The following is a 12,105-nucleotide window of genomic DNA, read 5'->3' as shown; positions in this document are numbered from 1 at the left end:
GTTCGAACTGGGCAGCGTCGCCGCCCCAACCCGCACTACAGTCCTCTTTGTTGATGCAACCTTGCCGTCCTGGCTCAGGGCAGGGTCGACGAAAACATCCCCTGTCAAGGATGACGTCGTAGTCAAGAGTGTAAAACATGTTAAAATCAAAGCACGTTCAACAAAATAGCATCAAGCTAACGGCCGCTCCAACCGTTCGGGCGCTACTGCCCCTGCTCGCGAGACGCGACCAGAAGCGAGCTCACGGCGGCGCGCGAGAAGCTAAAGCTACCCCGCGCCAGGCCATGGCCTATAGCAGCAAGCTAACGTTACCTAGCGATCACGACATGCTAGCACCGCAGCTAACAGCTGACTGGCTAACAGTAGGCCCAACCTAAGCAGGCCATGCAGCGATCCAGCAGGCTAACGCAGCAGTTAACAGCTGACTGGCTAACCGTAAGCTAAGCAGCCATCAACTGAACATGTATACAATGACATAACACTCACCCAGACAGGCCGCCGTTCTGAACCTCTCCTCACTGTTTAAGAGAACAGAGAAACAAGATGTCAACACTGCTTTACAACGGTGATTTTACCAACACCCGACGGAATCAGCACAATACCAAACTGGCCTGTGTAGCTGATTTGAACATGGATCTGCCGCTATCGCACATCCATGCACATATCCCCTCGTGAAGGAATACTCTCATTTGGATATGAAAGATGGGGCCTTAACACGGTGACAGAGAGAATCCACTCGTCCAGAACACACAGGGATCACCAGTGTTAATGGTCGCGGCCCACTAGTTAAAACTATAATGGTCTTCAGACCAAGGCCTTCTGTCGCCTAGGTGGCTGAACAAAGGACCCTAGCCTGGGGCCGGTTTCCATAAACATTGTCAAGTAGCCCCCATAGCACTAACAGACAAGTGGAGCCTGCCAGCAAAACACTACTCACCCAACCTGGAACGCACTGCTTCTCACAACAGCGGCATGTCCGACAGTTCAGCTGTGGCCTGACAGGTTTCACCCCAACAAACACAGCAAGGAACTGCAGTTGAGAAGCATGCAGCGGCGTGCTCCCAATACGAAAACCGGTGGAGGATTTTTAGAATGATCAACATCTTCCAGACACTCCAGTACGAAGACAATATCGCCGTATTTTCTCGAAAATAGTGAGAGAGAAAATAAAGATATGATGTCAACGTATCCTTGTTTCCCAAAGCTGCTCCTAATCCTTTCCAACATGGTGTCAAGTGTGGGGATCTACCGAGGCACTTCTTCCTTGTGGTGAAAGCGAGAAGGGAAGGAGGCGAGTGGGTGGCCCCACCCCTGCTTATATGGGTAAGCTGATAGGGGTGTGGTCAGACGAATATTGGGATTAAAGGTACATTGTGGTCTTTATTCAGTGCGCGTGCACATATGCGAGATAGTGCAGAGAGCGATGCCGAGCGAGAGCGATACGATACAGAACATTTGTTTTCAGTTTAGTTTATTTGGTTTATGAAAAGTGACAATGTGCACATAATTTTTTTTTTTATTGATCTTTTCCCCCCTCCATTTTTCCTCTGATTTTTCTCCCATCCCAATGTTAGTCGTATGCCAATTCCCAATCCCTTCCTGGTCGCTGCGCACTTACCCCCCACAGTCAGATCATCTGGGAGAGTGGAGGCTATCACGGGCTTCCTCCGACACACGTCCAGCCAATCAACCGCTTCTTTTCACCTGGCAGCGCGGATCCTCCCTGAGAGGGCATAGCGTGTGGAAGGATCACACTATCCCACTCAGGTCCTATCCGCGCTTAGCAGGCGCCCCGACCGAACTGTAGGAGTCGCTGTTTACAACGACCCGGACCCACCCCGCCAGCTTCTCCCACCCTCTAATACAGCCAATTGTATTAGTGTGAACGGCCAGCCAAGCTGGTGACAACCCCGGAGCTGTGAGCTGGATTCGAACAGGCGAATCCAGCTCACAGCTTCGGGGTTGGTGACGAACGCAATCTCTGCTACGCCACCTAACCGCCAATGTGCACATATATTAATCATTTGTGGTAAACAAGAAGATGGGTGCACCAGATTTAGCAAGAAGCTCATTTCCATCTGTAGTCCTAGACAGTAAACAAATGGTTACAAACGGTAAAAATACAAAGAATACAAAATACAAGAATACCGTAAAAAGAGCACTATATAAATGCACCATTTACCATCTTTTCTGGATCAATGGGACAAAACTGGGCTTGGTTTTAAAAAAGAGAGGACTTTTGTCACAGAATAGAATAAATGTATTTTGTTTCGGACAGGTAAGAAGTTGTAAAATAGACTAATACTTACGGAGGCTGACAAAATAATTGTAATGTCAAGTGACTTGGAAAACCTTTCCGACAGGTAGTCTGTTTCCCTCTAGCTTAGCCCAGGCGTGTTGGTATAGTGTGTGGGGGGGGGGGGGGGGGGTTGTTGGCTGCATTGAACAAGGTGAATAACCTTGTTAGTTACCTGCATTTTCAGTCTGAATAATGTTTTAATTTAAGAGTTTGGCACTTAATATGTAGATAAATGTGCATATGTACAACATGATCTTTAAACTCTGAAATAAGTGTTGATTTTCTCCCATTAGAGAAAATATGCCAGCCATTGAAGGTAGGTCATTGTCTCATCACGTGATCGTGAATAAAAAATGCTATTCATTTGATGAGCCTTTGCTATCTATTTAACTAACCTTTAGAAAATGAAAGGGTATCCCCCAAAACTGTCTTTTAGTCATAAATTACTACTTTGTGTAATTCTCCCATTGACCGCAATTCATTATACTCACTGTACTTGGAGCACCCTCTGTTGGCAAAAGTAGAGTGGATTCTCTTCATATACACTGCTCAAAGAATAAAGGGAACACTTAATTTAACAACACATCCTAGATCTCGATGGAAATCAAAATCATTCGTCCATGGAGGTCTGGATTCAGAATCATACTCAAAATAAAAGTGGCAAAATCAGGTCACAGGCTTATCCAACTTCTGTGGAAATTCCTCAAAACAATTCAAAATGAGGCTCAGTAGTGTGTGTGGCCTCGACGTGCCTGTATGCACTACCTAAAACGTCTGGGTATGCTCCTGATGAGACGACGGATGTTCTCCTGAGGGATCTCCTCCCAGACCTGGATCAGGGCATCAATCAACTCCTGGAGAGTCTGTGGTGCAATGTGGCGTCGGTGGATGGAATGAGACATGATGTCCCAGAGGTGCTCGATTGGATTCAGTTCTGGGGAATGTCCATAGCATCAATGCCTTCGTCATGCAGGAACTGCTGACAAACTCCAGCCACATGAGGCCGAGCATTGTCATGCATGAGAAGGAACCCAGGGCCCACTGCACCAGCATATGGTCTGACAATGGGTCTGAGGATCTCATCCCGGTACCTAATGGCAGTCATGGTACCTCTGGCTAGCACATGGAGGTCTGTGCGGCCCTCCAAGGATATGCCTCCCCAGACCATCACTGACCCACCGCCAAACCGGTCATGCTGGAGGATGTTGCAGGCAGCAGAATGTTCTCCACGGCGTCTCCAGACTCTGTCCCGTCTGTCACATGTGCTCAGTGTGAACCTCTCATCCGTGAAGAGCACAGGGAGCCAATGGCAAATCTGCCAATCCTGGTGTTCTCTGGCAAATGCCAATCTGGCTGCACAGTGTTGGGCTGTGAGCACCGGCCCCACTTGTGGACGTCGGGCCCTCATACTCATAACACCCTCATGGAGTCTGCTTCTCACAGTTTGAGCAGAAACATGCACATTAGTGGCCTGCTGGAGGTGGTTTTGTAGGGCCCTGGCAGTGCTCCTCCTGTTCCTCCTTGCACAAAGGACCAGATAGCGGTCCTGCTGCTGGGCGGTTGTCCTCCTATGGCCCCCTCCACGTCTCCTGGTATCTGCTCTTGACACTGTACTGGGACTGGAGACATGGCAAACCTTCTTGCCACAGCGCGCATTGATGTGCCATCCTGGATGAGCTGCACTACCTGAGCAACTTTTGTGGTTTGTAGACACCGCCTCATGCTACCTCTAGTGGTGAGGGCACTAGCAAAAACTAAAAGTAACCAAAAAATCTGCCAGAAAGGATGAGGACAGGGAAATGGTCTGTGGCCACCACCTGCAGAACCATAGGGGTTGTCTTGCAAATCGCCTCTCATTTCCACCTGTTGTCTGTTCCATTCGCACAACAGCAGCAGGTGACATTTATTCACAATCAGTGTTGCTTCCTAACTGGACAGGTTGATAAGAAGTGTGATTGACTTGGAGTTGCATTTTTAATGATTATGTGTTCCCTTTATTTTTTTGAGCAGTGTATATCCTCTTTGCTGTTACCAAAACTGTTGCACTGCTGTTGTTTTGGATTTACAACAATCTCATTATTGTCTGTGATATTAGTGATATAAAGCCTGGCATCACCATGGACAAATAATGTCACTTCCCGAGTCTTTTTTTCTATTACATTTTTTTTTGTTCTCACTTTTTCTGTATTTTTGCTCCCATCCCAATTTAGTTGTTATGCTAATTCCCTTCGTGGTCGTTGCGCGCATTGCCCCACTGTCGTGCTGGGGAGGGTGTACTGTAGAACTACCACGTGCCTCCTCCGATACATGTGGAGTCAGCCAGCCGCTTCTTTTCACCTGACAGCGAGGACTCTCACTGGGGGAATGTAACGCATGCAGAGGTTCACGCTATTTCCCCCCGATCCCCTCCCTGCTGAACAGGCGCCCCAACCGACTAGTAGGAACCACAGTTTACAACGACCAGGACACGTGTATATTTTCCCTAACAGACTTTCACTTCCACGTTTGGGTTCCGTGATCTGATTGTCCGCTGACGTTTCTCTCAGCACCAATCGCGTTACGCCTAGTTATGCCTCTAGTCTAACAGCCTGCTAGCTAGCTAACGCCTAGTTCTATCACTGGTTAAGCTTGGCGACTCATTTGAAATTGGTTAAGGTTAGAGTTTGTAAACAGGGCTGGTGGTCTATCGCCCTGCTCTAAACCAAACTCTAACCGTAACCAACTTCGAAAGAGTCGCCAAACTTAACCAGTGATAGAACTAGGCGTCACGCGATTGGCGCTGAGATAAACGTCAGTGGCCAATCAGATCGCGGAACCCGAACGCGGAAGTGAAAGTCTGTTAGGGAAAATATACACGCGACCAGGACACATACCCCGCCGGCTTCCCACCCGCTAACACTGCCAATTGTGTTAGTAGGGACGACTGACCAAGCCGGAGGTACCGCTGACAGCTGGATTCGATCCCAGAGTCTCTGCAGTGGTAGGCAAGTGCATTCTCCACTGCGCTACCCAGCAGCCCAACTTCCCGAGTTTTAACCTTAAAGTCACTGTCAAGTGTCAACTTGACAAAACTGACCGAAAACATGGAGACAGTTGTAAAATAATATTTTATTGTAGAATGTATGTATAATTTCATGTTTTTAATCAATTTATGTGAATGCCAACTTAAACTTGTCATTAATGGTGTTTTTGTTCTTCGAAAATAACAATAGCAATTCTTCACGATTTTTTATTCTCAAAAGTTAATGAAGAAAAAACATCCGAGAACCTAATTAATAACATAGTCCTTATAGGCCGTGAGCCAGTAGGGTTGGTCGTTACCATCTTGGGGAACTAACTTTCATAGTGATTTTTGGGAAGGTATACACCCCTGCTGCTAGAAAATATGTGATAGCAATGTAGCAGTTGCCTCTAAATGTGTGCTATCACATCTTTTATAACACTATCAAGCATATTTTTCAGGCCTCCTGTCTGAAATGACATGCCCCAAATGAATGATGATAGCTCCTGAACCATAAGGCCTATATGCATGTGTCTGGTCTCCTTTGATAGGGAACAAGCTAGGACATATGAATCCAGTGTAAGTAAACCCACACATCTATTACCATTCCAGAGTAAATGGAGATACAATGAAGGAAAACATCATATTTTTACCCTTGCCTGGTACATCATCTTAATTTAAAAGGCAATATGACCATTATAACCAATATCCCATGGATAATAATGCAACTGAATGTGTTCTCCTACTCCTTGACTACAAATGTAAATGTGATGACAATACATAAAAAATACAACATTTATGATACCGTTTAACCGATTCGCGGCCAACCACGTATATATATACGTGATTGGGAGCCAGCGCTTGACGGCCAACCACGTATATATAAGTGTTAAGGTTGTTTTTGTTTTTATTCCATTTTAATATCCCGGATGTTGTCATGGAGCTGTATCTTGGCTGGAAAAGGCATATTGGGACTCCAAAAGTGCAGTACCGGCCAGATCCTGGTATTGGCGCTGTCTCAAGAATGCAGTTTCCCCTGTTGCAAACCGGGTGTCACTTTTTTTCCGCTCCGGGTTAGCTTTTCTGTTAGCCTAAAGCTATAGCTTCACCAGATCGCCTGGAATACTTTTTGCGACGCCGAATTCAGTATGCAGTAAAGGAATATAGCATCAGCCAATGGACATATCGATCTACCAGATGACGATCAAATAACTGGGAAATTCTTTTTGGAATACAACCAGCCACAGGTAAGAGCGATTTGACGCCAATTTCAGCTTGATCTCATAGCCATCCACCCGGTCAGCATATGATGTTGCAATAACGAATGCCGTCATTGGTAATCAATAATCAGAAACGACCCCCCCCCCCCCCCCCCCTTTCATGCATTCATGGTGGAACATGATACCGATCATATGCATTTTGATTTTTAACGCTTGTGTAAGGCCGAAATGCCAATTGATTTAACGTTATTAGCTTAGCGCCCTATAACTAGCTTTGCAGGAATTACCCCAGACCATTCCGGTATAAAGTTCATATTCACGATGCTATAAAATGGGAACGTATTGATGAAAAAAAAATGTCTTTATGGCATATTGAAGGGAAGGTTTATACTGTCAATTGACAATGACAATGGACACATAGCAATAATATAAAATATAGATTTTGCTCTACAAACTACCTCACGCTCAGTGACAACTTGTAATGAAAAGCTGGCCTCAAGCTGGCCTCATAGTCTAATCCCAATGGCCCAGAATGTGTTAAAAAGGTATACTCAGATGATGTAAATGTTTTGGCCATGGTTACTGTTTACATGTTGACTGTTTACTGGTAATTGTACTACAAAACACTATTTCTTTCAATACAGCCATGTTACAAAAACATAAATCTCCCCAAAACATTGAAATAGTAATAAAAAACTATGAATATTGATCAATATGCAGCATATTCAACATTCATATATGGACCACAGAGCTTCATGCCATGTGACCTATCAATGTTTTCAGCTCAGTTAGACCTATAGGGGTCGGCAACCTGCGGCCTCGAGGCCGCATGCGGCTCTTTAGCCAATCAGCTGTGGCTCCCTGGCCCAAAAAAATAAAAAAATAAAAAGTATTTTATCTTATTTTGGAGATCGATGTCATACTGTTACACTGAAATGAAAACATATTTCATCAACTAAGATATTTAGTCAACAAAAGGCTTGCCTGTATGCCTGATATGTGGTGCAAAATTAGCGAACAACGAAAGATTTACTTTTAATTTGATAGATTTTCCACAAATAAGGGAAGGACTCTAATAGAGCTGCATAGTTCAGGGTTTTATTTCAAAGTAGGTCTACAGATGTCAGTGTTTTTTCTCCTTTTCTGTGTTTTATTTCAAAGTAGGTCTACACATGGTAGTCTTTTTTCAAAGTGGACTACTTTTTATTTGATAAATGTTCCACAAATAAGGGAAGGACTCAAATATACCTGAATAGTTCAGGGTTTTATTTCAAAGTCGGTCTACAGACACCAGTGTTTTGTCTCCTCTTCTGTGTTTTATTAAAAAATAGGTCTACACAGCCAGTATTTTTTCTCCTCTTCATAAGAGTTTGAGGTTTTCCTTTGTTATAACAGGTAAAAACAGCAATTAAAAAGTCAAATTTTTTCTTTTTGTTGCTTTTATAATCCCATTAATGCAACAAACTGTGTGCTATAAGTATAAAGTATAATAAATCGCAAATGACTTTGGGTATGCAATTGTCAGACATGTTATGCTAACTGTGGGGTATGCTTGGGGATATATAAAACGTTATACACTGTGTTATCTTCATTTTAAGGGTAAATAGGTTGTGCGGCTCCCTGAGCATTTTATTTTGTGGGACGGGGGAAAAGTGGCTCTTTTGATACTAAAGGTTGCTGACCCCTGACCTATACAATGATATATTGCTTATTGGTTTTCAGACAAATATTACTTTATTTTGGAAAACTCAATACAAAACCCAGGGCACATATAATCACATCACAGAATTTGTTCAGGAATTCAAATAACTAATGTTCCATCAGTACAGACAGTTCTCAGTCTCTATCCGTGGTGCTGTTGGCGGCGCTCTCCAATTGTCTGAGAGCCGAGACTAGTACAGATGTAAAAAACAACAACATATGTAATAATAAGCGGCTAGGTGGTGCAGTGGGCAAGGCGCTCACCACCAATGCAGGAGACGCTGGGTTCGAGCCAAGCTCTCTGCATTGCTATCAGCTTGGCTGGTCGTTCATACTAATACAATTGGCAGTATTAGGGGGTGGGAAGCTGATGGGTGGGGATCGGACGTTGTGGACAGCGACTCCTACAGGTCAGTTGGTGCACCTGCGCAGCAGAATCAGGAAGCGACAGGGGCGGCGTGCCCTCCAAACGCAGACCCCCGACGCTGAGAGATCGCGCTGTGCAGGTGAAAAGATGCGACTGCTGCTTCCTCGAGTACCGGAGGGGACACGTGATGTAATAGTCTGGTCAGTTTAGGCATAATGGCTGCAAAAAATTATTAACATTTGAGCCAATGTTTTTCTGTTCATTTAGGGCCTGATAAACAAAAAAATGCAAGGAGCCCAACAAATTTGCTAGGCGAAGTCCCTGAAACGGCCACGCCCACTTTTTAGGCCTGGCATTTTGTATCTCGGCTCCTGAAGGTCACAGAGAGTTGATTCTGGGCTCAAAAGTTGCGGAAACACCACATTTATATTAGTGTTATGAACAAACATATGCCCTAAAACCTTTACTTTTTCAGATATTTGTGAAAAATCACTGCCATTCCGCCACGGCCGAAATACGAAACCGCTCTGGGTGTATCGCGTATCATGGGAGAAGAGTTTTCTCATTCATACTTTGCTTTTATGGGTGGGCTGCACCTTGAGAAGGTTTCTCTGGTCTGTGTTGGCCAGTTGATAAAAGGAACTGTCCTGGATACCAGCTTAACCTCAGCTAATCTGAACATCACTGGTCTGACAACTGCTGTATGTGATGTGAATTCCATAAAGAAGGCTAGATACTGCATTCAAATCCTGGCTGTGGTCCTGGCCAATAAGAGAGATGAGGCATTCCAGGCAAAACATCTAGAGGACAACAGTTTGATTTGGAGCAATTGGGTGGCCAATGAAAACAGCCCCATGTTTCACTACTGGACCAATGTCCTTGAAGCAAGCAAGAAGGATCTTATCTTCATCAGATACTTTCGGGAGGCCAACTTCATCATGATGGTCAGTGGACTTGAGCAGCTCATTCCTCTTTACTTTGCACTTGATCATACACACTATGCCAGATGGACATCAGTGTTTCTTCAGGATCTCATAGAGCTCAAATGGAGACACCCAGATTTGTTCAAGGAATTTCTATCAGGCTCTTTCACAGTAAACACCAGAGGTAACCGATTTTCAAAGATTGCATGTGATCAAAAGCAGGAGCATAATATAAAGGTCATCAAGTCTGACACTGGATATGTCGATATCATCAATCGGGAAGATCAGGAATTCTTCAGGAAACTCGAACTTGCCCTACCCGAAATCCAGTGCTACCTAGCTGAGGTCGAAGGTCAAGATCTAGCACACGGACACAAAGAAATGCTGGACTCCTTCAAGGAAATGTTTTCAAGCCACACTCTCAAGGTGTATCAGGGGATCCTTACCAACCCCTTCAACCAAGCTCAGTTCATGAGGTTGAACTCATCCATTTCCTTCCCAGATGTGGTAACTAAAGATGCCAGCCTTGTTTTTACAGTTGGCAAAACACAGCATGACCAGTTTGTGCAGGAGCGATTTGTATATGCTCAGAAGGATGTTAGTGCGAAAATCTCCCGAAATGCCCTGAAACTCCCAAGTTCAGGTGCAAAAGTCCAGCTTGCTAGCCCTGCAATGAAGCCACCTAAAGGAACCTTTGCAAAGCTGAAGGTGGCCTGCAGATAAAGAGAAGAAGAGACAAGGAGGCTCTTTGGTGGTGAATTCACAGGTAAATCTAGTTGATATAATTTCAAAGTTATTCAATGTTTTAGACGCAGGCAACTTTCGTCTTACCAGATTCTCAATACAGTGATGTTCAATTATTCATTTTATAAGTGAATTGATTTGACAGTGCTAATTTAGTTTTGGTAAAACTATTCATTTCAATCACAGGTTTACCAGAAGCCCTGTCAAGAAAGGATGGAGACATTTATCACAGCCAAAAGTCTCAAATCCTGAAAGACATCGGAGTACAAGTTCAATCTACAGCCTCAGAGGGACTTGTGATAGATCTATCTGTGCAAGTACGAATCCTGGCGAAGTCTCTCACCAAAGGCATGACATTCCGGGACTTTGTCTTCAAGGTGTTGAACAGCGTTGCCAAGATTGGTCATGAGAAGGGAGAAAATCGTATTGACATTGTGGCTGACCTCTACCAGACTATGAACATTAAGACTGCGACTAGGAATAATCGGGGGTCAGCAGGTAGTTCACAGATGGCCTTCAGCGAGAATGACACAGTGCCAGAATCTAAGAAATTCTTTGAAGGTTTTCTGTCTAATCAAGACAACAAGGTAGCCCTGAATTTAATGTTTGCCAGGATTGCTAAGGAACATGCATGGAACTGGAGCAAGGAGTTCAGCATCACCTACAGCAGGAAGATCCTTGCAAACGTTGGCGAAAATGTTGAGATCCAGCTTTATGACCGCATAGAGATGCTTGAGGAGGCTAACAACCGCATCATTTGCCATGAGATGGACATGCTAAACAAGGGGATCAAGTCAGTTACGGTTAGAACAGTCGACTCCGATGTAGTTGACATCCTACTAGGGTTCACTACAAAGTTCCGGTCAGTATGTTGTGATTTGCAACTTCGTCGACTTTGCTGTTCCGGACAAATGCCAGTTCAACTCAATCACAGAAGCACACAAGAAGCTTGGTGGAGATGTGGCTGATGCCATGCCTGTGTTCCATTATTTCAGTGGCTGTGATTCTGTGAGCGCCTTCTTTGGCCAATCAAAGAATGCTCAATTCAAAGCCTGGATGAACCACAGTAAGTTGACAGAGTTCACTGCTGCATTGAGAGGACTAAGTTGCTGCCCTAGTATTGAGACTGTTAGGAACAGCATGGAAGTTATTGAACCCTGGGTAATGAGCTGGTACAACAAGGCTGGACTGTACGACTGTGCAAGTATAGATGGACTCAGATTCCAACTGTTCAAGCAGTCAGTTAAAGATGAGCTGCGAGACCTGCCCCCAAGACAGGATGCACTTCTACAGCATCTGTTGAGAGATACAGTCCAGGCAGGATGGCTGTGGGGGAACAGCCTTCTACAACTCCCTTGTCCCCCGGTTGTTGAATGGGGATGGACTACCGATGGGGAGAAACTCTTCGTCAAGTGGAGCACAGTTTCCGCAGGAGACACATTGTCTCAGGTAACAGCGGTGTGTAGCTGCAGATCTAATAAATGCACCTCATGTTCTTGTGCTGGCAGGGGGATGAAATGTCTCATTTATTGCAAGTGCCTCAGCAAGTGTTTGAATCCTGTGTGATGGGATGTGTGATGTGTTCAAATAAAGTTGTTTTGGGGTGCGGCTGGGTGGTGCAGCGGACATTGCACTTGTCACCAACGCAAGAGACACCGGGTTCGACTCCGGTTGTCGGCGTTGCCTCCGGCTTGGACCAGCCGTCATACTAACTCAATTGGCAATTATGTATATTGAATGGAATGTAGACAATCTTGTTGGCAATATAGAACAGCTGACAGATTAGAAATAGCATCTATTGTTCAAAAGTTATTAATTAATTAATGAAACTAGATTTGATAAAAAAAATT

The sequence above is a fragment of the Notolepis coatsorum genome (genome assembly GCF_963971535.1).
Source record: "Notolepis coatsorum genome assembly, chromosome: 13".
In the NCBI taxonomy this organism is placed as follows: Eukaryota; Metazoa; Chordata; class Actinopteri; order Aulopiformes; family Paralepididae; genus Notolepis; species Notolepis coatsorum.
This window is presented reverse-complemented; position numbering follows the sequence as displayed.